This window comes from Carassius auratus, chromosome 6 (genome assembly GCF_003368295.1).
Source record: "Carassius auratus strain Wakin chromosome 6, ASM336829v1, whole genome shotgun sequence".
Lineage (NCBI taxonomy): Eukaryota > Metazoa > Chordata > Actinopteri > Cypriniformes > Cyprinidae > Carassius > Carassius auratus.
Window position 1 is genome coordinate 19,094,943 of NC_039248.1, and position 26,719 is coordinate 19,121,661.

The 26,719-nt window shown below is 38.0% G+C and overlaps 1 protein-coding gene across 2 annotated transcripts in view; it reads right to left on the reverse strand.

Annotated features, from left to right (window-relative positions):
* The window catches only part of lrrc7 (leucine rich repeat containing 7), a 106,915-nt gene that overhangs the window by 65,685 nt on the left and 14,511 nt on the right, over positions 1–26,719 (reverse strand). For both annotated transcript variants that reach the window (XM_026264652.1, XM_026264658.1), the window contains exon 2: positions 23,088–23,370. The gene's annotated coding sequence lies outside the window, so the exon portion shown is untranslated. The remainder of the gene's footprint in view (positions 1–23,087; positions 23,371–26,719) is intronic.

Sequence of the window (26,719 nt, forward strand, 5' to 3'; positions counted from 1 at the left end):
AATGGCACAGGCACAGCACTATCTATAAACACATGAAGAGATAAAATAAGAGAAATGAGCGGAAAATGTGAGAAGAGAAATTAGAAGGGAAAATTCGGGTACCTAGAGGACACCTAACACCCAATCAATTACAGTACAACATCAATTTCAACACTTTATTCTTCCCATTTTCATAGTTACGTTTACTTTATAGAAAATTGAATTTCAGAGGTCTGTTTTTTATTCATACTCTGCCACGATCTGGTGCCAAAATGTTGCCAGGTATGGATTCACGTATTGTATGTTGAAAATGTAATGGATATCCTAATAAATGCTATGTCTGTTAGCACTGCATCATTCTGATACATTATTTAATACCTGGAAATTACTTGAAAAACAGACATAAACCATATAAACCGAGTATGAATGAAACAAACACTGCATGAGAGTATTTAGTGCTCCGTAATGTTTACATCTCCTCATTTCAGATATGAATAAAACACCAGGTCATGCATATACATTTAAGTTAAATTGACATGTATAAAGGGGTTGAAATTTCTGATGTATCGATTGTGTGAGTATGCGTTTCATACAAGACCTGGCAACTAGACAACCTTGAGATAATATATTGCTGTAAATATCACTATTATCACGAACCCAAACCCTAAGTGCCTTTGAGACGTCACAAATTTCCAAAATAAAAATATGAGGTTTTCTTTTAAAACTTCATATTTGTTGTATTAAGGAGACTGTAGGCAGTTAGAAATGCTAATAAACATTTTCATTACATAGTAATTATAAAATGTAGATTTTCATAAAGATATTTTGTCCCTTTCTCAACAATACATTTTACTAAGTGGGAAAAGTCTTTTGAAAATTTAAATTACTGCAAGATATTTGTATCCCTATAAAAAAGTTGCACTTTCTTTTCTAAATAAAACAAAACAACAAAGATATCTGCTTAAACTATCGATAAATACTAACTTGCCCTTATGTCTATATAAAGAAATCACACAAAAGGTTTTGCTAACTTCTTTAAATAATTTGTTTATTTTCATAAAAGATGAAAATGACAGGGTGGGCCTTGGCATGACAGGGTGGACAAATGCATTAATGGGTGGAGAGGACATCAGATAAACAACAGGAACAACAAGAAACCTTTAAGTAAACAAAGAATGATTTCAGAAATATGTGTTACACTGCAGTTGTAAACTGTAAACTGATTTAAAAGGGCATTTTTATATTTATAAGGCTATTTTTTCTCACCTTATTAGATGTATGCATGATATTTGGTCAAATTCTTACATTTAAATAAAAAAAAATTATTAGAATAGTAAGATACTATGCTGTTTCAAATAAAATGAAATCAATATATACGTGAAAAGTATAGTTCCAAAATGCAATAAAGTAATTTGAGTAAAAATTTGTTTTCTTTACAAAGAAAGTGGAAAGATGAAAACCTCTATTTTCTGTTTCAAACTTTCACATAACATCTTTAGGATATAATACTATTAAGAATTCAAATCAGGTTTAGTTTTTTTTAGGTTCAGGTTTTAATTTTCAAAGATTTCCTATAAAATGTATTTTTTTCCCCAAAAAATGCAATAAATCCATGATACTTTTTTTTTTCCTCAAAATGCAATAAATCCATGATAGTTTTGTTTGTTTGTTTGTAATGAAATAAATCCACTGAATCAATATGAAAGTTATTTTTTACATTGAAAGTAAGTTGATCCAAAAATGACAGCCTCTGAACTTGGTCAAAATCAATCTTATATACAGGCACTGGACTAAAAATACATTCATCAATCGCTTCGAAAATGAATTCAATGGGTCATCTTGTTAGTGCTATAAATGAATTACAGCAAAAAAAAAATTACATTTCATCATGAACAAGAACATGAACAACAATATCACATTAACATAAATTTCCCTTTCATTCAACTTCCAAAAGTGCATTCATCTTTGCCATGTTACATTCATTTAGTTGATTAGTGCTATGTGCTGTAGTAGCAAAAATTATAAATGGCATTAATAAAAACACTAACACTGACAAGCTACGCAATATCGCATTCATAATCAAATGCGATACACCTAATGAACGCAATAGAGCGTAGCTTGTCAGTGATCCACAGCTCTGTGTATTAAATGCATCTGAATAATTTCCATCTTTAAGCACGTGATGGAGATTAACCGAAACTATTAAAAACAGAACCAGCTTTACTGACGAGATGCGCATGACAATCAAATGCGATTTATAATGCAGCCCTTGTTTGTTGATAACAAAGTACAAAGTACATGAGTAAAACTAGGATGCCGGGTGTATTCAAAGTGATGTCATTACTGTGTAGAGTGCGTGGAATAGTGCATTGTGATTGGTAGAGCGGATTTAATGCATTCTGCAAAAAAGAGAGACTGGCGTTTGTTGCGGTTTGGAAAAAAAGGGAGAAAACATGACCTAATAACTCTGCAAATATTGAATTTTGTGTAAAATAAAAAAATTACTTTTCAATACCGACTAGATACAATACTGATTTGGGCAGAAACTCAATATTTAAAAAAAAATGCTGTTTATTGCGTTTTGGAACCAAACTCTTCATATATAATTTTCATTTCCACAGACTGTATACACTGCACTTAGAATTGCATAAATAATGCTATGAGATTAATGTTTTTTTTTTTATATGTAATATTAAATGCACATGATCTCCCTGTCATGGATGGCTTGGTGACGGTGGATATTTTTTATTAAAGATAGCATTTGATCAACATGCTCCACCTTCAGTCAGCAAAGTGGTTCATTGTTGAAGCTGAATGTGTAATGCTTAAAATATATATTTTGAATTGCTGAAAAACTTTTATGTAAATTAATATTTTACTATGACGGTGTGGATTTGTTAAGCTTGGCAACATGCAACTAGAAACACAATATGATGAAAAAAGTGTAGATACTTAGTGCACTTGCACGAGATGTTTTAACCTCCACCGAAGAAAGGCAAAATGTGGAGGAGATTTCACTGAGTCAGAGAGTTTTTTAAAGGGGCATTTACAACATCATGACAGGATGGGCAGCAATTTCATTAACACGTGCAAAATGCTTATTATGAAAATAAAATATAAATGTGTAATCTGACTTCTTTTATTAACAACTAGGTGAGGGCAATAAGAATATTTTTTATGTATATAGTAGTATAGTATAGTATAGTAGTAGTTGTGAGATCGGACAATGGAAGTGACTGAGGTGTGTGCTTATGTGGTAGTGAGCTGATGAGGTAATCGTGATCAGGTGCTGCTGATTAGTACTCGGGTGAGGTGGTGCGTTGTGATTGACTGAATGGTGAGCCTATTCGACTTGTGACAGTACCCCCACCTCCAGGGCCTGCTCCTGAGGGCGGGACAGCCCAACGACATGGTGGTCTCCCTCTGCCCCGAGGAGCTGGACAATTTGGATGTGCTGTGTGGAATTCCTCTAGGAGTGTGGGATCAAGAATATCATCTCTAGGAACCCAGGAGCGCTCTTTTGGGCCATATCCTTCCCAGTTGACTAAATACTCCAGTCTGCCACCATGCTGCCAGGATTCCAGAATCTCCTTGATCTTGTAGATGGATCCTTCCTCCAGAAGCAATGGGAGAGGGGGTTCCTCTGTCCAGTCGGGCTCTGTGGATACAGGAGGGTGAAGAGGTTTAAGCAGTGACACATGGAACGTGGGATGAATTCTGTAATGTGGAGGAAGTTGGAGTTTGTAAGTGACATGATTGATCTATTTCAGAATGGTGAAGGGGCCTACGAATCTTGGACTGAGTTTCCGGCAGGGCACGCGCAGTCTTCCAAAGGCCTTCCATACTCGGGAAATAAACTGGGGTCCACGATCCGCCATGATATACTCGATGAGGCCAAACTATCGGAACATCCACTTAAAGAAGAGTTCTGCTGTCTGCAAGGCTGTGGGTAAACCGTGTAAGTGAATGAGATGGCAGAATGTAGAGAATCTATTAACTATTACCAGGATACTGGTGTTACAGTCAGAGGGCGGCAGATCAGTAATGAAATCCACTCCTAAACGTGATCAGGGATGGTTGTGGAAGGGTAGTGGATGCACTTTGCCAGCTGGTACAGGACGGGGACTCTTGGAAGTGGTGCACTCGATACACCCCCTGACAAATCTTCTGACATCTCCAGCTATGTTGGGCCACCAGAAGGGGTCTTTTAGCAGTGAGAGACTTCCGTCAGTCCCAGGGTGGCCAGTGCCTAAGGAGGTATGAGTGGTCAGGGCTACAAATGAGTTGAATCGAGATTATGTTTTCAGGCTCATCCGTACCGTCTTTGGACGCATGGAGTTGGGTCAGGGCATTGGCCTTGATATTACGAGGACCGGGTCTATAAGAGATCGTGAAGTTGAACCTTGGGAAGAAGAGTGCCCATCTAGCTTGGTGGGGATTTAGGCATTTAGCTTCTCTAAGTTATTGTAGGTTTTTATGATCTAGCCGTGCCCTCTATCCAGTGTCGCCACTCTTCCAATGCTAATTTGATGGCCAGCAGTTCACGGTTCCCAATGTCGTAGTTCCTCTCCGCCGGGCTGAGCATCTGTGAGAAGGTGGCGCAAGGATGGAGTCGAGGAGGAGAGCCCTGCCGCTGGGAGAGAACTGCTCCCACTCCAGTGGTACAGGCATCCACTTCCACTACGAAGGGGAGTTCTGGGTCTGGGTGGACTATGAGGGGAGAAGTTGTGAAGGCAGAGGCTTCCCTTTCATTGGTACTGTACTTATATGTGTGAAAATATTTGGTCATTTATCTGTCAGGTACGGGAACAAAAGAGACGAGAGATCCAAGTGCAGTGTTAGATTTATTGGGAAATCCAAAATCAGAGTCAGAACAAGCTGGGGTCATAACCAAACATCAGTCCAAACAGAAACAAACAAACAAACAAACAAACAGCATCAGGAACAGGAACTCGAAACTACGAACACTAGGAAACCAGGTGACAGAAAGTAAGGACTCCATCAAGACAAACAGAAAAAGAGTGCAATTAACAGGAGTGCAATTACTGTGATGAAGGGACAAGGCTATGTGGGAATTGTAGTGCCTACGGTGAGGTGCCTATGGGAAAGTGAGACCACTAGTGGAGACTCAGGGAAACAGAGACCAGACAGCGTGACATTACCCCCTCCTCCACGGAGCAGCTACCAGATGGTCCACCCGAACCCAAGAGGAGACTTAGGAACACAGAGACCAGGAGGGAGGTGGAGAGGCGGCGGACCAGGGGGAGGGACGGACGGCCAGGTAAAATGGGGAAACGGAGACAAGAAGTGCAAAAAACAAAAACAAGGAGACCAGGAGTGAGGTGGACCGGTGGAGGACCAGGGGGAGGGATGGAGGGCCAGGTAATAGAGAGTAACAGAGACAGGAAGTGCCCACAAGACAGAAGCCCACCAGGGCGGCGCAGAAGACCACCACATCCGTGCGGTCGAAACAGAAGCCCACCAAAGCGGCGCAGAAGACCACCACAACCGTGCGGTCGAGACCGAAGCCCACCAGGGTGGCGCAGAAGACCACCACAACCGTGCGGTCAAGACAGAAGCCCACCAGGGCGGCGCAGAAGACCACCACAGCCGTGCGGTCAAGACAGGAGCCCACCAGGGCGGCGCAGAAGACCACCACAGCCGTGCGGTCGAGACAGGAGCCCACCAGGGCGGCACCGAAGACCACTACAGTGGGATCGATAATACATGAGAGCAAGTCTGGATAGGCAAGTCTGAAACAGAGAACATGAACATGTTAAGGGTGGCCTCAGTGGCCACGACAGGATCAGTCGAGCGCTCAGAGAGTTCGGCTGAGACGTGGAGAGGCTCTGGTAGTTCAGCAGAGATGTGGAGAGGCTTTGGTAGTTCAGCAGAGATGTGGTGAAGCTCTCGTAGTTCCGCAGAGTTTAGACTGGATTCATGAAGATACATGGTGACTTGACTCTGCTCATGAAGATCATTGGTGACTTGACTCTGCTCATGAGGATCATTGGTGACCTGACTCTGCTAATGAAGATCATTGGTGACCTGACTCTGCTAATGAAGATCATTGGTGACCTGACTCTGCTCATGAAGATCAATGGTGACTTGCATTTGCTCATGAAAATCAATGATGACTTGCCTTTGCCCATGAAGATAGTTGGTGACTTGACCCTGCCCATGAAGAACGCTGGTGACTTGACTTTGCCCATGAAGATCATTGGTGACTTGACTTTTCCCATGAAGATGATTGGTGACTTGACTTTGTCCACGAAGATCACTGGTGACTTGCCTTTGCACATGAAGATCAATGGTGACTTGAATTTGCCCATAAAGAACACTGGTGACTTGACTCTGTCCTTGAAGATCACCAGTGACTTGACTTGACTCCAGAGGTCTAACTGTGGTAGTGTTAACTCATGAGTGTCAACGGTGACTTGACCTGACTCTCGAGTATCAACGGTGACTTGACCTGACTCTGGAGTGTCAACGGTGACTTGACCTGACTCTGGAGTGTCAACGGTGACTTGACCTGACTCTGGAGGGTCAACGGGAACCTGACTCGACTCTGGAGGGTCAACAGGAACATGACTCAACTCTGGAGGGCCAACGGGAACCAGACTCGACCCTGGAGGGTCAACAGGAATATGACTTGACTCTGGAGGGTCAACTGGAACCTGACTCGACTCTGGAGGGTCAACTGTGACTGTCATCCCTTGTAGAGGCGCTGGACAAGCGGCCATCTTGTGCCATGACTCTGGACCGGCGGCCATCCTGGGCAGTGGCGCTGGACCGGCAGTCATCTCAGGCAGTGGCACTGGGCTGGCGGCCATCTAGGGCAGTGGCGCTGGGCTTGCAGCCATCTTGGGCAGTGGCGCTGGGCTGGTGGCCACCTTGTGCTGTGGCGCTGGGCCGGGGGCCATCTTGGACAGTGGCGCTGGGCCGGTGGCCATTTTGGGCAGTGGCGCTGAGCCGGCGGCCATCTTGGGCAGTGGCGCTGGACCGGCGGCCACCTTGTGCTGTGGTGCTGGGCTGACGGCCATCTTGCGTGGTGGGGCTGGGCTGGCGGCCATCTTGTGCCACGGCGGTGGGTTGGTGACCACCTTGTGCTGTGGCGCTGGGTTGGCGGCCATATTGTGCAGTGGTGCTGGGCTGGCGGTCCTACTGTCTGTAGACCCCGGTCTAGAGTCGGCCATCCCACCGAGAGAGACAGGTGTGGCTGAGTCATCCCACCGAGATCGATGCTGTAGGTAACTGGTGAACCCCCAAAAGTCCAGTATCTCCAGCCCCTTCATCTCCCACCCAGTCAAAGGGTCATCCAGGCAGTCGTTGAATAGGTCCTTCAGGGCCTCATCATTATACCCCATTCCCACTGCCATTGTCCAGAACGTTTGTGCCAAAGCACCTCACCTCACTCACCTTTTGAAAATGTAGCTTCTAAATAAAAAGACAATTTTAAAGTGTTGTAGCTTCTAAACTAAGCATCAACATGTAAATCAAGCCCCTAACATACGCCTTTCTAATGCTCATACGTGAATAACTTTATATGTCTGTGTAAGCCAGGCTTAAGTTGTACAATGCTGACAACCACTGCAGCAACACTGGGCTCATTAGCATTCCTTTTTTTTTTTGGTTTCATAAAAATTCCCACAAGGATACTCAAGTAGTGACTACTTCATTAAAGAACTTCAAAGCCTGTCTCTATCTACTGGTGCCCTTTAGTGCTTAGATCAGGATCTTGGCATAGCACCTCAGCAAGAAGCTTTATGCGTTTTAAAGCATCACAACACGCTGCTAGCAGAGTCTTCTCAGTTTCAAAGGCTGTCAAATCAGTTAACTGAAGTGAACACTCTGAAGTGACAGTGAAATGTACCTGCTACTGAAACATATTACACACCAAGAGTTTTGTCTCTTTTTATCCTTTCAACTTATTTTCCCTAACCTACATTTCTTTGAATCCAGTAGACCAGAACATATCAATAAAATGACACCAAATATGCTAGTTTAGTCTAACACAATAAAATCCATGAAATATAAATGCATCAATTTATCCACCAGGAGTGGGAATAATAATTTTCTTATATCATTTCAAATTCATATTATTTCATTTACTGTGTTACTTTCAATTCATCAAACCAGAATCAAGGCTCCTGAAAATTATATACAAAACCACTAACTTCCAAGGTTGAGAAATGCTATAATGGTTGTAAAATTGAACAAGAAAGTGATTTTTGCCAGTATTAAATTGATCAAACCATTTAAAATAAACAAAATCGCTTATATTAGGAATTCCCTATGAAACACTAAATGTATCTTTTAGTGATATTGATGATGTACAATATTTCCATGAAGACTCATTAAAACGAGCAAAGCAGCGCTGCATACTTTTATCAAAACTATTTGTTATCCTGCTCAGCATACCTATCCAATAATTTCAAGTGATCTTCAATTATGAGCAAGCTGATTATTGTCGGCCGTGAAAAAGAAAGAGAACTTCTTTTAGAGTAGCGATTAAAAGAATTCAGACCCATGATGACATATTGATTCTGAAGGATTTGATCATAATTAATCCCAACATGGCTATTAGCACTACGCTCTTCACTTTCCATTCAAACGCTCAGCGGCAGCCTCCTGCTCTTCGCATAATAAAGTATTTTGTGTTTATTAAGATGATTACCTAGTGCAATTGGGACATACAGGGAGAAGTTGAACCTATTTTTGTTCTTTCTGTTGAGGGAACAAGTAAATAATCCACACTATACATTCAATGTACCCTATATATTATATAATATATATATATATATATATATATATATATATATATATATATATATATATATATATATATATATATATTTCTGTGTTCTCAGGACAATGCTTGAGAATAATTATTTATTATACTTCTGTGTTTCAGTATTGTTTCAAATTATATTGGAAAGACTATAATAGGATGTCCAGTGGTAGATTTAATGTGGTAAAATACCGTGTTATTGGGGTTGATGTGTAAATAATGGTAAAATTTTTTAATTCTGGATACTTTTGTGGTGCTTTTGACAGTGCCTTAAATGAAGCTTTGTAACCAAACTTCTAGTCACTCTTTTTTCATTATTCAGTATTTCTCATGGATTTCCTCTCTCCCTGCAAACACACACACACACATACACACACACTATATCTTTTACAGTACTTTCTGGACCTGCAACTGTGTCTGGACACTACTTCACTCTTCAACTCACTAAGGTGAACAAACTTTTGTTCAAAAATAAAGGCCCCCCGAGGCTCTTTACTGCTACTTCATAATAGCAGTCTTCATTGTCCACCATTTCCTTCTGAAAATATCAGATAAAACATATTGCTTGTGGAGAGACATTACAGCCATAACAACTCAATTTCACCTTTCCTTGCTGTCACATAACATCATAATACATAACAATAAATACATACAAAAAATAAAGGTGGGAAAAATGCACTCAGCACCAAGTGTGAAACTAAAATGATTCTTTATTTATTTTCCAAAATGTTTACTCTCTTCATGCTTTCTATGCTTATTCCTCAGCCTGATGACACCAAATTCCATTGGTCCTTGTGTGTCCAATACTTTTGGCCATTTTTTTGGCCAGAGGAAATAAAAAAAATAAATTATATAAATTATGACAGAAATGTTTAAAGGAAACAGAAATCAAGGTCAATGTAGAGTTTCTTATTCACATAAAGCTTGAACACACTTTATTTTATGGTCCATTTCTCGCTATTAACAAACCATTAACTATGACTTTTGCCTAAATAAATTCTTAATTTTCTCCTATTAAAAGTTAATAAGATAGTTGTTAAGTTTAGGTATTGGATATGGGTTTAGGGATGTGGAATATGGTCATATAGGACACTATTTGATTTATAAGTACTAATAAACAGCCAATGTATTAATAATAGGCAGTAAATAGGGAGAATTGCACCCAATACTAAAGAGTTACCAAAAGCTTAAACTTTCTGGCCAAACCATGTTAACTTTCTACTAGACTTTTACCTTTATTCAGGACAATAAAATACATGTGGGGCCCTTGGGTTATTAGAAATTAGTAATGAATTGTCCACTGGTATGTACTGTATCTACACCAGACACCAGTAGAGTCATGTATTTCTGCCCATGAGGCAATGTTGTTCTGCTCGAGGTGCAATGCTTTATTTCGGCTTTAGGAAGAGAACTGTACTTTTGCTCTTGTCATTTTGCCTGATCTGCTGTCTTTGCCAAGCGTGCATTCCTAATTATCTGCCTTAGAAATACGGTTTTATTTTTGCAAAGAAAATGTTTTTGACTGCCGTTTTGTTTTGCTAAGGAAGAAGTGCTAGCATACTATCTAGATAGCCGGGCATTGATGCTAATAACTGCATAAGGAAAATCTTTTTCTGACTGAAAGCAATATTTTTTTCCACAAAATCAGGACAGAATTCCACATTTGTGTGGCAGAAATGTATACATCTAATGATGAAAGGTGCGTCTACGTACCCTAAAATACAAAATTCCAATTCCAAAAAAGTTGGGTCACTGTACAAATTGTGAATAAAAACAGAATGCAATAATTTGGAAGTTTCAAATTTTAATACTTTATTCAGAATACAAAATGGATGAAATATCAAATGTTTATATAAAAATAAGTTGATTTAAATTTTCATGGCATCAACACATCTCAAAAAAGTTGGGACAAGGCCATGTTTACCACCGTGTGGCATCCCCTCTTCTTTTTAGTCTGCAAACGTCTAGGGACTGAGGAGACAAGTTGCTCAAGTTTAGGAATAGGAATGTTGTCCCATTCTTGTCTAATACAGGCTTCTAGTTGCTCAACTGTCTTAGGTCTTCTTTGTCGCATCTTCCTCTTCATGATGCACCAAATGTTTTCTATGGGTGAAAGATCTGGACTGCAGGCTGGCCATTTCAGTACTCGGATCCTTCTACGCAGCCATGATGTTTTAATTGATGCAGTATTTCGTCTGTAATTGTCAAGTTGGAAAATGCAAGGTCTTCCCTGAAAGAGACGACGTCTGGATGGTAGCATATGTTGTTCTAGAACTTGGATATACCTTTCAGCATTGATGGTGCCTTTCCAGATGCGTAAGCTGCCCATGCCACACGGACTCATGCAACCCCATACCATCAGAGATGAAGGCTTCTGAACTGAGTGCTGATAAAAACTTGGGTTGTCCTTGTCCTCTTTAGACCAGATGACATGGCGTCCCAGTTTTCCAAAAAGAACTTCAAATTTTGATTCGTCTGAACACAGAACAGTTTTCCACTTTGCCACAGTCCATTTTAAATGAGCCTTGGCCCAGAGAAAACACCTGCGCTTCTGGATCATGGTTAGATATGGCTTCTTTTTTGACCTGTAGAGTTTTAGCCGGCAACAGCGAATGGTACGGTGGATTGTGTTCACCGACAATGTTTTCTGGAAGTATTCCTGAGGTCATGTTGTGATTTCCATTACAGTAGCTTTCCTACGTGTGATGCAGAGCCGTCTAAGGGCCTGAAGATCACAGACATCCAGTATGGTTTTCCAGCCTTGACCCTTACGCACAGAGATTGTTCCAGATTCTCTGAATCTTTGGATGATATTATGCACTGTAGATGATGATAACAAATTTTTTTGCAATTTTTCTCTGAGAAACTCCTTTCTGAAACAGCTCCCCATTTTTCGCCGTAGCATTGGGGGAATTGGTGATCCTCTGCCCATCTTGACTTCTGAGAGACACTGCCACTCTGAGAGGCTCTTTTTATACCCAATCATGTTGCCCATTGACCTAAAAGTTGCAAATTGGTCCTACAGCTGTTCCTTATATGATGTACATTTAACTTTTATGGCCTCTTATTGCTACCTGTCCCAACTTTTTTGGAATGTGTAGCTCTCATGAAATCCAAAATGAGCCAATATTTGGCATGACATTTCAAAATGTATCACTTTCACCATTTGATATGGTATCTGAATTCTATTGTGAATTAAATATACATTTATGAGATTTGTAAATTATTCCATTCCTTTTTTGCTCACAATTTGTACAGTGTCCCAACTTTTTTGGAATGCGGTTTGTAGATCCTTTTGCCAACACCTGAGAATACATTGACATGCCAATTTCTCCTATATGCAGGTGTAAATGTGCAGACTCAGATTTTCCCAAATAGACGTTCGGCTTGATGACAGCATGGTATCATACACCAACGGCCAAACAGGAGACGCTATATATCTTATTTAATAAAAAAAGATCATATTTGTACTGTCTATATAAAGCTTCTGAAGCACAATTCTGCGTCTCATCTGAAGCAGGAATCTCATCCCTGCAACACTATTTGTACTTAGCTTCCCTGTGGGCTCTCTGTTGCCATAGCAACCTCCTTCTCTCCATTCTTTCTGGGTGAGAGCTGAGGAGATGGTTAAAGTGCCTGAAGAGGAAGTGTAGGACAACAGGATTAGGAACTAGGTCCAGATCCTTCAAAGAGAGCAAAACAATGACAAAAAGGATGGCAACATTTGGCAGCTAAGCACATTTTCCACAAAGACAAAGGCACCTACTGACCAAAAACGGGTGAATTACAGTAGACATTCAGTGTTGCATATTTGTATATGCCATTTATTTTAAAAAACACACAATAGTAAGACTGTTAAATATTATTGCATTTTAAAATAACTGTGATTTATTCTTGTAATGGTAACTGTGAATTTCAGCAACTATTACTTTACAAACATGCTTTTTTAGTGCCCAAGAAAAGGATGCATTAAACTGATCAAACGTGACAGATGGACAGAAATATGTGTATCATGGCTTCCGCAAAAATATTTACACTGCTGAACTGGACGCTTCAACTGTTTTCAACACAGATAATAATGATAATAAGAACGGTAAAGCACCAAATCAGCATTTCTGAAGGATCATGTGACACTGAAGACTGGAGCTTTGGCACCACAGGAATAAATTCTATTTAAAAATATATACTTAAATGGAAAACAATGATCTTAAACTGTAATAATATTTCACAATCACAATATTACTTTTTACAGTATGTTTGATCAAATAAATGTGGCCTTGGTAAGCACAAAATTCAAAAACATAAAAAATGTGAATTATTCAGAATTTCTGACCCCAGTGTATGTATATCAGGACAAAATAAAAAATTCTAGTTTTGTAAAAAAAAAAAAAAAAAAAAAAAAAAACACAAATTGTTGTGCTCTTGGATTACTTGCCTCATCAGATAGAGCGGGTATTTGTCTCATTAACTGTAAAATATAACTCTTTACCAGCAGAGTATCATCATCTGTCATATCGTTATCATCAATCTGGCCTATTTTCTCTTATTTATTTTCTTTTTTTAATGACATCCCTATATAACACAACACACGGATGCACTTTGAAGCTAACATTGTGATTTGTCCCTTCAGGTGGGGCTAGTTTCTAGGATAATGTTAACAAACTAGTTGAACAGATGCATATTTGTGTCAGATCAGCTTGTGTAACAGATGGCATGAATATAACATGGAATCCTGAGGCCCAAAGCAAGAGTTACACAGCGATGTAATTCACCTTTACTGAATTTAATTGGACAACTACATGGGGCAAAATGGATTTGAATGCAAACAAATGGTTTGTTCACACCACATATCTTTGCTAATCTCAGCTGTCTGAGGCAGACTGGTTAATCACTTGTCTGCCTGGAAGGGCAATTCTTTTTGGCAAATCTATGCTTAAAGTATTCCAAGAATTGTCTCTGGGGTGCTCCAAGTCACTGTCCTCGCTTCTCCTTTGTTATTGTTTAATTATTACTTATTAGGCAGAATTCATTCCAGTCAGGCAACAGGATTAGCCATCCAAACCCACTGCCTGTCAAACTAAACATCTGATCTGATTTGTTTGGATGAGAGTTAAGGATGCACCAGAAGCCTTTTGAAGGACACGGATAATGATATCAAAATGAAGGAAAATTTAACAGAATAGAAAAAAAATTCTGTAGACTGTATTTTTTAACAAGCACAAGGATAAAGTAATAATGAGTGATGGTATATAAAATCATGTTTTTAGCATTATTTGAATTCTTTTTAAAGCTGTTTTAAAGCTTTTGAGATAGATAGTCTACAATAATACGCTTCTATGGTTTGAACAGGCTGCACACAAGTGGAGTTTGATTCATGAATGAATTAGTGTTTTATAACAAATTGTGAACAAATAAATTATTCTCACTTGTGCAGAATTGTGGCACATAGCATCATAGGAAAAGTAATAGATTAATTTATGACAAGAGTGCACCCTCAGAAATCTACATTACAAAAGGAGCTTTGACCTTTGTTAAAAAAAAAGACTTCCTCGTTGCCTTTTCCTCTATCACATTTTAGAAATCATCAGAAGTTATATATCACTTGAAAACATAAAATCTCAAAATTCATCCTTCAAAACCCATTTTAAAATCAGACATTGCATTACCATGTAAATGTCACATCAAAATCATGTTACAAAATGTTTTCAGTCATGAAATATAAAAAATTAGGTTTGTATCATGCACATTCAAGTCTATCTTCAAAAACGTGAGTGACAGTTATCAGGTTAAACAGCATAAGCAGCACTTATTTTGCATGCATTAGCTTTACTTTACATAAAGACTGTATTTCTTTAAATAAATTATTCAGTATTTATAAAAATAATAAATTTTACAAGGCATATTTGCTAAAAATATATTTTAAAGCTAAATGAAACACCAATTTTAATAGATTAAATATATAAGATAAAAGTTTTTTAACTCCTAAAAGTCATCCAAAGTTCTACCACTGCATTTAAGACAAACACTTCTTGTGACAAAACGGCAATTTATTAAAATTGTGTTGCATTAAAAATTAATAAAGCTCAAAAATATGTTTGCATGACATCTGCCATTAATCAGACATTTGCAACTTTTCAGAAGGCAAAAACATTACAAGCCTGGAAAAAATCAGCACTGGAAAGTTCCTGACACATGTAATTGTAAACACTTGTGAAAAATCGATACGAAAAATTCCTTCATATAAACCTCGCACATTAAGCCCTGTTTTTACAGACTTTTGTACATGCATTCATACGTCACAAGCCACGTGTTGACACATTTGGTGTCATGAAATAGTAATAAGCTTAGTGTTATGATGAGCAAACATATTTTTCTCTGCAACAGAGACCCAGAGCTTTACAAAGACTATTGCCGCGTTGCACCACGATGCAATAAATCATTTAAGATATTTCTTTGGATCAGCTCTCAATAGAACATGGACTGTCATGAGAGCTTTATCTTTCCACTACAGAGGGATGGTCCTTTGTTGATAAAATCTGTCAAATTCATAAGTTTGAATAAGAAAAATGAACGAGCTTTGAATGTATTTATATTCAGCTGATCCTTCTTTCTGTAAAATGTAAAAACCTCCAGAGATGCCAGTTGACTAAATGAAAAGCAATTATTTTTAACTATGCATTATCTCATCTAAACATAAACTGAAAGCAACACTGTTCAGGTCCTGACATCCTCAACTTGATGTTATATCCACTCAGATAAGTATCTGGTTGTGACAGACTGGATATGTGCTGCCATGCTGGTATAATGAAGGTCTGACGACAAGCGAGCCACAGGCCTCACCAGCAGACCTGAGATTGTGCCAGCCTCAGCAAGAGAGAGGGAAGTGTGAAACCTCAGCCAGGAGTGCTGCTGATGATGAAAAAACTCTCAATTAACTCTCACATAATCATGCAGAAGAAGAGACAATCAAACACTGAGAAACTTTTGCTGTGACCAAAATTATGATTTTAGTGACTTTTAAAAGGTGAGCACTTTTTGTATGGAAGCTTGTTGCCGCCACAGGATACATTTTTTTTTTTTTTTTATAAAATAAATTATAAAAGTTTATTTTTGTATAATTCTCAAAATTTTGAATTTATATTTTAACTGCTAATTCTAAGAAAAAAAATCATAGTTGTGAGATGTTCTGTGAGATGTTAATAAAATTAGCTTTAAATGATAATAATAATAATAATTTCTTCGAGGTAAACAAAAACAGTCGAGTTAGATTAGAAAAGTTAGATTTGTGAGGAGAAAAGGTCACCAATTAATTTTTGATTATTAAACTGGCTTTAAAAATGTTAGCATTTTGTGAAGTATTTTCATATTTTAAGAAGGAAAGTCTGGGTCTAAATGGTAAAACAATGGAATATAAATCACATAAAATATATTTAAAAGAGAAAAAAATCATGAAAGCATAACGTTTCTAAAACAGTTTCCATCACCCTTTTTTTATGCACATTTTGAAGCATTGCATCAGAAAGAGTGATGGAAATGGCAAATTTCAAGAGAGAGAGAAAGACAGAAGTAAAAACAAAATTAACCCCTTGTACATTGAAGTGGTGAAGTACATTGCATGTTTTAATCTTGTGCACTTTATAATTATTTATGTATGAACTGAATCTGGTTTACATATCTGAACCTGGCAGACAGGTTTAGGTATTCATGGTGCCATGGAAACATTGTGGGATGTCATGGAGACAATCCAAGTGGAATGTCATGGAAACATTATGAAGGAGAACAGGATTGAACCATACAAATCTCATCTAACCATAGATATGAGAATTATGCCATGTTGAAAACACATTTTCTTTTATCTAAGCCATTTTAAAAGCTTGAGTTGTCCACAGAAGATTTGATTGCATGGCCCTAAGATTGTTTTTATTACCCTACTGCGATTGCATTGCACGGCCCTCCATTACCATGATAAGAAAATACATGCTTGCAACAAATAGAGATTACACTGAGTTACAGTGCAAATGTGTTAATGTAAGCTTTACATTTCCTGACTGAATTTCCTTTATTTATGAATCTCTTTTGACCTGAATTTAAATGCAAATATCAGAATAATGTGTCATTCAACAGCAGAAGAGTGATCATGAGACCTTACTCACAAGAGGTATGGACATAGAGACTGGTAAGTCTTAAGAGTGGGTGTCTGAGAGGACGAAGGGGGGCCGACTGCAGGAACTAGTGTTACACCACCTACCACGCTGCCTCTTCAGGGACTCCAGGCTTTCTCTCCTATCCACGCTGATGCTGAGGTGTAGCTATGCTCCATCTGCCGCTGTTGCCATGGCAACAAGTCCCACTGATCTACATAAAACCACGGAGGGAGATCTGTTCGTCTGATCTATTAGCATGACTCAACGGCATCTTCATCTTTGCCAGCCCTCAAGCCAGTCATTTTGGAAATATGACTGAACGTAATTAGGCTGACCTCGGAGTGAAAGCGGAACAACGTTTCCTTTCAATATACAATCAGGTTTTCGCTCTCCTCAACTGAAATTTGTTGTTAAAAGTCCTCAGGCGGATATTTTAGTCAAAGTGTTCGGCAGACACGGTCAAACATCAAGTATGTTGTAAAGCAGTTTTCAAATGAAACAGTTTCTAACTGCAGTCACGCACTAGTTAGCACACTCTAAAAATGATTGTAATTTTAACAGTAAAAGACTGTAAAAATGCTGGGAAATTTGGTTTATTCAAGTTATTATAATGGCTTTCAGTTTATGTTGAAATGACAAAACAAGACTGTTCGATTTACTGTTTAAAATGTTTTATTGACTTTTCTTATTGTGTTTATTGTTGTCAAAATTAATTAAAAACATTATTGATTGATTTTATTATTATTATTATTATTTCTTATATTATTTTTTGCAAATTACAGTTCTGAACAGTGAAATTTACAGGTTGTTTAGTTTACCTTTTGGTTGTATTTGTATTGTTGTATAGAATTATTCTGCCTTTTTTAATGCATTTTTAGAATGTATAAATAAACTGGGGGCAAACAGAAAAAGCTCATACCAGGAGATTGGTGTTAATTACAAATGATTGAAAATATACTAAGTGTAAAATTCAACTCTACTCACCCAACTTTATTTGCTTGCTACAGGTTAGATTATTTCATGATACTGAATGATAGGGGTGCTCCGATCACGATCGGCCGATCGTTAATGCGCATCTCGTCAGTAAAGCCGGTTCTCTAATCAGCGGTTAATTCCATCAGGTGCGTGATTTCACATAGAGCAGCTGTTACTACACAGAGCCATTGTTAATAGAGAAGATGCGCAAATCAACTTCATTTTCAGCGTTTTTTGGCGCATCTTCTCAATTAACAACGGCTCTGTGTAGTAACAGCTGCTCTATGTGAAATCACGCACCTGATGGAATTAACCGCTGATTAGAGAACCGTCTTTACTGACGAGATGCGCATAACGATTGGCTGATCGTGATCGGAGCACCCCTACTGAATGATGATTTTGATAACTGATATATGCTATAAAATTTGGCATTTACTTATGGGGAAATGTAGGCTACTTTAACTCTTCTTGAAGTTCTTCAAAATGTGACAATCTGAAGAATGTTGTTGAAACATCTGTAACAAATTTCACATGCGCTGTAGTCTAAATGCTTGCAGGGTGCTGTCATTCTCATAAGTAGTGTATAAAATAAGTATATAGAATCATTATAATTGCATGATTTGATACAAAGCACACTGCAATACTCCAGGCAATAGAATTAGGCCCACACATAAGGAGTCTAAAAATAAAAGCTAAAGCACATTTAGCCACAGCTCTGTCTGTGTTATTCATGCAAAGAAACAGGTTGTGCTATTAACAATATAATTTCTGAAATATTCTCATTCCAAAACTGAGATCTTAATATATTGTCTATAGCTGTAGCAGTCAATATGTTAAGTGTAACATCAGTATAAGCAGTTAGAAAAGAGTTATGGAGGATGATCCTGACCACCACGGGTGGCAGTACAAGTGTAAATTTACTGTAAAAATATAACATAAATGGGTCACACTTTAGCAAACCATTAACTATGACTTTTGTCTTAAACTCCTCATTTGTTGCTTATTCATAGTTAGTAAGGTAGTCATTAAGTTTACGTATTGGGTAGGATTAGGGATGTAGAATATGGTCATGCACAATATTTGCTTTATAAGCACTAATAAACTAACAATATGTTAATAATATGCATGCTAATGAGCAACTAGTTAATAGTGAGAATTGGTCCCTATACTAAAGAGTTACCTAAAATACAACAATGACAAAACGACACTCACTGATCTCCCCTACCTCAAACGATTTAACTAGACAACTGATATTTCTTTCTGAAATTTGAAGCTAATTGTTGCTGGTCTAAAATGGTCTAACATGGTCTTATGACCACCTTGGACCAGCTTAACAAAAATGTTATCAAAATCAAATACTGAAATATATTAATGATCTATTTATCATCATGACATCATTTGCATTATTATTCACCAACAGATCTTCTGCAGTGAATGGGTGTCATCATAATTAGAGTCCAAACAGCTGATAAAAAAAACCAATATGATCCACAAGTAATCCGCACGACTCCAGTTCATCAGTTAATGTCTCAAATCCACTAAGGCATTTTAACTTTAAACCATTGCTTCTGGTCAAAATGCCATAACCCATAATAACACTGCCTCAAATGAAAAAGTTCATGCCTTGTTATTCTCTCAAATCTAAATCCACCAACACATTTGCATATTGGTTCAGAATTTTTTTGGAATTTGTTAGTTTATAAACTGTGCTTGCCGGAAGCACCAATTTTGAAGTTAAATATGTCTTGATGGATTATTTTATTACAAAACAGACAATTTTTCACTTCACAAGATGCTAATTGATAGGAAGAAGAAACGAACTCGCTACATCTTGGATGACCTGAGTGTGAGCACATTTTCAGAAAGTTATCACAATTTATGGGTGCAACTATTCTTTTAAAGAGGCACAACACTAGACTGAACAACATGAATTAGGTTAAATAGGGAAAGGTTTCTGAATCGCTCTTGAATATTGTATGTTTTAGTCTTTCAACAGCCAATAGTTTGCAATATAAAACACACTGCAGTATGGGGCAAACCATTTATACTTCTTACAAGGAAACCGTATGTAATGTACATTAAATAATACATGTTTTTTAAAATGATGAGACTGAGAGAGTGTATGTTGGCATCTTCAGCTTAATTTGTGCCAAAATACTATGTGGACTAGATCACATTAATTTCAGCATTACAATTAAAAAAAGATTTAACTACTGTAGGCTGATGTAGGCAGCCAAGAGTGACACAGTTCCTAACTTTGCAGTGAGCAATTCCATTGGATTATAATGAAGATTCGGCGTGGGTGGGAGTTTGACCGATAGCTTTACATTTTTCTTCAGATTTCGATCTCCAGAGAGCTGTTCCCTCTAATTCACTGCTTTCACCCAGTTACCCCAACATTAATCTACACTCTGAATCTTCTATAATGTAGTTTCCCATTAGTGCAATGGCCAACAGAACAAGAGCCAGGAAATCCCCATCTGGTAAACCTTCTACCCTTCTGTTTTTTTCCAGATAAACAGTCAACATCTGAAATACAAATATATAAAACTTGCTCAGATGGATGATATTCTGTGTTATCCACATTTATAATTAGAAATTAAACTAGTAGCCCTGGACAATAAGAGATCCAACAGGGCTCTGTCAGTGAATTAAAGGTTTGATAAGCACCCGTTGTTCAGCCAATTACAGCATTCTGAGAAAGAAATATATAAAATTTCACATTAGCAACATGTAACCTCAACTCTTAAAAACATAACAAACAAAAATGCAAATGTTTATAAGCAGAGAAATCAGTGAAAAAAATGCATTTTAGACTATTGTAATCTTAGGCATAATTGGTGTATGATCGTGCATGTAAATGCACTCAGTGTGAAATGAATAGTCTGTCAGAGCGTACATGACTCAACAAAACATTAAGAGTAAAGTCTCTAAAGGATTTAGGAGAATGTGTGTCAAAAAAACATAGCAAGGTGAATTCCAACCTGACATCTCTCTTCTCTTCACCGACAGAAGAGAAGGTGCTAATGAGAACACCTGGCTGAATAGCTGAGAGCAAGAAGTGTTCCTGAAGCCATTCATTAGGCTCTCACAGCGACATTACTCGTGTAGATCACGGGAGACCCAATTTGGTCCATATGAGTAGACTGACACTCACCCACAAAAATACATCTAGGAATTCTGACCAAGCAGTCAGGGTTTGATGGATAGTTTGATGGCCCAAATAAATGGGAATGCCAAAAGATTAGAGATGCGCAAGTTCATGTTACAATAATAGTTATGTTGTTTTAACTGACTATGGATATTTTATGGATTATTTTTGTATATGATAATTTCCCCTATTTTTACATTTAGATGACTGTGACGAGTGGGGCGGGGTGGAGGGCCGTGGGAACGAGGAGCGAGGCCGGTGGAGTGATTGGAGATGAGCGACACCTGCTCGACCCACCGGTCTCGAGTCCCACAGAGGAGATGGAAGGATATAAAACTGGAGCAACGACAGTGAAGGACGAGAGAGGACCAGGCCTGGGCTTTTAGTTGTGTTTGCTTTTAATTTGTGCGCATCAGTCGTCCGTGAGGGGCTGATGTGCTGTTTTGTGTTTATTTTGTAATTAAAGTTTCATTTTGATTGTCCGCTGGTTCCCACCTCCTTCTTCCCGATGATTAGGGAGATTTTATTATTACAGTGAGTTGCCAGCCGCCCGCGATGTGGAGGGAGCGGAGGAGTCGGCGCCGTTCGCCAGGGGGCCGGAGCCTGCTGCCTCCGTGAAGGAATACGGAGGAGCAGGGAACGGGGGACTACTGCCGGCTGCCCAAAACCGGAGGAGCCGTCACCGTCCACCAGGCGGCAGAGGAGTGTTGTGCCGTCCGCCGTCCAGTGCCACAATGGAGGAGATCACCCAGCTGGTGGAGGGCCAAGCTGCAGTGCATCTGGGAACTGGAATTTTTTTTTTTGAAAGTGAAAGTGACGTGTCATTCAGCCAAGTATGGTGACCCATACTCAGAATTCGTGCTCTGGATTTAACCCATCCGGAGTGCACACACACAGAGCAGTGAACACACACACACTGTGAACACACACCCGGAGCAGTGGGCAGCCATTTATGCTGCAGCGGCCAGGGAGCAGTTGGGGGTTCGGTGCCTTGCTCAAGGGCACCTAAGTGGTGGTATTGAAGGTGGAGAGAGAACTGTACATGCACTCCCCCCACCCACAATTCCTGCTGGCCCGAGACTCGAACTCACAACCCTTCAATTGGGAGTCTGACTCTCTAACCATTAGGCCACGACTTCCCACTATTATTGTATTGTTTTGTTTTTTTTCTCCTCTCTCCCCTCTCTCGTCTATGTCGCTCCTCCTTCCATCTCCTTTTCTCTCGCCTCGTCTGTCCTACCCCCAGGTTCCCGCAGGTCCCCGTGAGCGGTCACCAGTTGCTGTTATTTTTATTTACTATTATTGTTTTCTACAAATAAGTTTGATTGGCCATAATTTTCTGTGTTAAAAATTACAAATTCAGAACGACTTCTGATATTACTAAATGTTTTAAAATATATATTTGTATTATTTTATAATATTAATAAATGTTGAAACAGTTAAATGTGTGGCTTATCTCTACTACAAAATCACACCGCTTGTTTTTTCAATATGAGCAGCTTTAACCAAAAAAGAAAATAATAATAAAAACATTTCACATAATCATTTCTATCCTGGTTGTATTCAGTGAATTTCAGCTACAAAACTCAATAGTCTACAGCCCCCAAATCGAAAGTGTTGGACAATTGTGTCCAGCTGTTCCTAATCTCGATCCCAGGGCAAGGCCAGAAGTTAAATGATGGCATTATTTGTCTCCCATCCAGGCTGCAATAAAGCTCAGTGAACCCATTACAAAAGTCCACTCAACCTTTCAATAGACCTCTATGACCAAAGGAAATTATGGAGCCATTTGGATTCTCATGACAGAAGCCATAACTTGTACAGGAAGGGCGATAGTGACAGGCACAGAACAAAGGCCAGCTCTACCACATTAATGTACTATTTCCTCCAAAGCTCATTCATATTCTTCTTTAAGCATACAAGCCCAAACACTGATTTGAAACAGAACAAAGAAAATTCTTTTTTGAGAGAAAAAGCACAGACAGACAGCACCAGCGGGGTCTATATCAATATATTGCTTTTTTATTCTGCCATTTTCCCCACTTACCGAAGTAGAAGTGGGCTGACCTTTTGTAGATTTTATTGGCCACTCTCTGCAGAGACTCCCAGAGCAGGCAGGACTAGTGTAGATTATCACTGGTGGGAATAGACAGCCACCCAGTTCATTTGTGTGCAAACACTCCTCATCAAAGTTTTCCTCATCTTCAGCCTCCTGTCCAAATCCTGCCAGCCACTAGACTCTGATGGCATATCCTGATATACTGCCCATGCTACACTCTCAGTGCTGATGCACTGACCGAAAGATGCTGCCGCTTGTATTCCAGATACACCTGCAAAACAGAGAAAAGAAGGCATTGTTTTTCTTCTTAGCAAATCATTCCAAACTTTACATGCAGAAAGGGGTAAGGCAAGAAATAATTGCCTTTTTGTCTTCTTATTCCCTTTCTGTCAAAATAAACAAAGTAATTGCAGCATATTACATTTACGCTGCAAGTAGAAAACACTCCTAATAAACACATACTCTGTATAACTTGCACAATATTATGGCATTGTACTTTTTTGTCTCTTTAAAGTTTAGGGTTTGCATTTAAACAAGTAACCCATTTTACATTTGTAATGTAATGTTTTTCAGAGTAAAACATTTTATCCAATAGGAACTTGGTTAACCTGAAGGTCAGGTTTAATACTTTTTATACTTTAATTTAATTAAATTTAATTTAATTAAAAGAAATGTACTTTAATAATTTGCCATTATTAGCATAATTTTTGCTATTTACGTTAACTGTCAGAAGTTCAGTCTCTGAAGTCATTTTAGAGTGGAGCATTTTTTTCTTTCAGGTTAAACATTATGAAAGCTGAACATTATGACTGTAAAATCTACAGTAAAAGAATAGTTCACCCAGAAAAATTACTCACCATCAAGTTGTTTCAATCCTGACTAAGTTTCTTTCTTCTGCTGAATGCAAAAGAAGATATTTTAAAGAATATTGGTAACCAAACAGCATCAGCTGAGTTACATCTTATTTTTCTCCATACTATGGAAGTCAATGGGATCAATTCATCAAGTTAATTCATCAGCTGTTTGGGTATTTCTTCTTTTATGCTCAGCAGAGGAGAAAAACTCATACAGGAATAACTGAGGGCAAATTAATGTCACATATAATTTCATTTTGGGGTGAACTATCCTTTTAAGAATGTAAACCAGATTCCATTTTGAAGTCATGTTGAGCTGAAAGGTACTTGGTGTGAAGAAAATAAGGGTCAAGATCCAAGATCTATCCCTGCCCATTTATTTTCTAAATACGTTTAAGAGACAAATCACAATATCATTTCCATGTGATTTAGCGCTGCTGCACCATACTTTTGGTGGCAAACAGCACAGCCTTTAAGATCAGCATGTGAAAACAGCTCACTATTAAAGTAAACAGATTTATGGCTGCAGGGCAAGGCTGCTTTCAGAGATACAAGATGATGTAAATCAAGTAAATCACAACTAAAGAACTGCATGAGTGAGTGCACCTAAAACGTTTAATATCTGGAGCTAACACTAAGATTTTTTGATTGAAGTTTAAACAGTTGCATTTATTTGAAATAAAAATCATTTGTAACAACATCAGTTTAATGCATCATTGCTGAATGAAAATATTACATTTCTTAAAAATTTCTGTCCATAAACTTTTGAACAAGAGGGAATATTTTGCTGTGCGTTTATGCAATTTTTTAAAAAACATACAGATATTTCACAATTTTTTTTCTTTTTTTCAAAAATCAAAAACTAGATTAAACACAGTTAGTTCTTTCACAGCCCTTGTATTATAACTTATCTACTTAATCAAATTAAATAATAATTTCTTACACGTTCAATAAAAAAAAAGTGTTCCCAGTTCCCTGGAATTTAGGGTAAGAGAGCATTTAGTTTGGAATCACGAATATAACTGCATTTATGTGTGCTTGTATAAATTTTACAGTGAATATATACCTCTTGATTTCTACTGCAGCCAATCAAAGTACTGTCCATACAATCATGAAGCAGAAATCAGAGTGGGTGTTGTGTTAAACAGATATGACTCACTGGGTGCCAGAACAAACCAATCTCAACTCTCCTCATCGCTTCTTGTTCTTTTTGAAGTGCATGTAATTGTCAACACTAGTCAAATTTCACAACTCAGGGACATCACAAAATCCCTCTTCTACTCTAGAATATCATTCCTCCAGCCATGTGCCTTGGGTCCCTGGGAGCACAGCTAAAAAAAACAACTATGGATATAACAGGAATAGCAAGCTTGAGCATTTCTCAATATAAACTAGTCAATGGAGCTAAATGTACCTTCAAAATGAGGGAGAATGACTCATAGGCATTCGAGATGGAGTTGAGGAAGATCGCTGCCAACCTCAGCACAAAGATAAAGGGGATTATGTGAGTGATGCCAGCAACACCCTGCCCTCAAAAATACAAACAAAACACAAAAGCTTCTACTATTTATGTTTGTACGGGGAAAAATGAGTAGATGTTAAATTTAGAAACATGTAGTACTGTCGTAAAATATTTGTAGCAATATTTGACTTATCATTTAATTAAAGGAATAGTTCACCCAAAGATGAAACGGTTCTTGTTAGACTTTTTTCTTAAGTGAGACAAATATACTGTATATACAGTATATATATGTGTGTGTGTGTGTGTGTGTGTGTGTGCCTTTGCATGTTTTCTATTATACCAAAAAAGTACCATAAAAGTGGTCCATATGATTCTTGCGCGATATTCCACGTATTTTAATGTCATATGCTAGATTTATATTATGAACAAACCAAACTTAAGTCATTATTTACTGATAAGCTGACAATTTAACTGCTTTAACTGTTTTGACAATTTGAACTGTGTCTGTGAGTTTGTGAACCTGGTCCAGCTCAAAACAGGTAATCCTTCACTTATTGGGTTCTCGAGATTCTGTGCATCAGTTGCAACACTTCTTGGGTTAACAGCTCAGTGGAAGGGAAAATATCAGTATGTATCATGACTTTAGGCTTCAAAAGGCTTGAAATATAGTGCATGAGTCACACAGATGTCTTTTATGGTTCTTTTTGTTTTCTTTTTTGTCATGTTTGCAATTTAACCATCAGTATGAACAGATATATGATATCTCTTGCCCTCCGGGCGAAGATACAGGACCCTAACATGGAGAAGGGCTCGTTTCAAAAAGAGCTTTGTACCATCTGCAATTTCAATCTTTAATAGGCTACAAAGTTGAACATTCACTTTTTTGTGTTTTACATGTGTACATGTATATATGGATGTATGTGTTTTTTTTTTTTCAGTTGCGTGTGCTGTATGATAATCTGTGAGAACTAATTTCCCGATAAGGGACAATAAATTATCTATCTATATGGAAAAGAGTGCAGTGAAGAATCTTCAAAAATTATTCTTTTGTGTTTAAAAAGAAAATAACATACAGGTAATTAATAACATCAGAGTGGGCTTTTTATTTTATTTTTGTATTATTTTTTTAGGAGAAAAACCATACTGAGATTAGAATCTCAGCCCAGGTATACAATTACACGTATGCAACAAAACAACATATAATAAACTAATATTTCTAAAATGAGACTTTAAGCATTAACAGTCCACTTAAAAAATAAAAAATAAAAAAATAAATTTAAAAAAGACTATAAAATAAGACACTC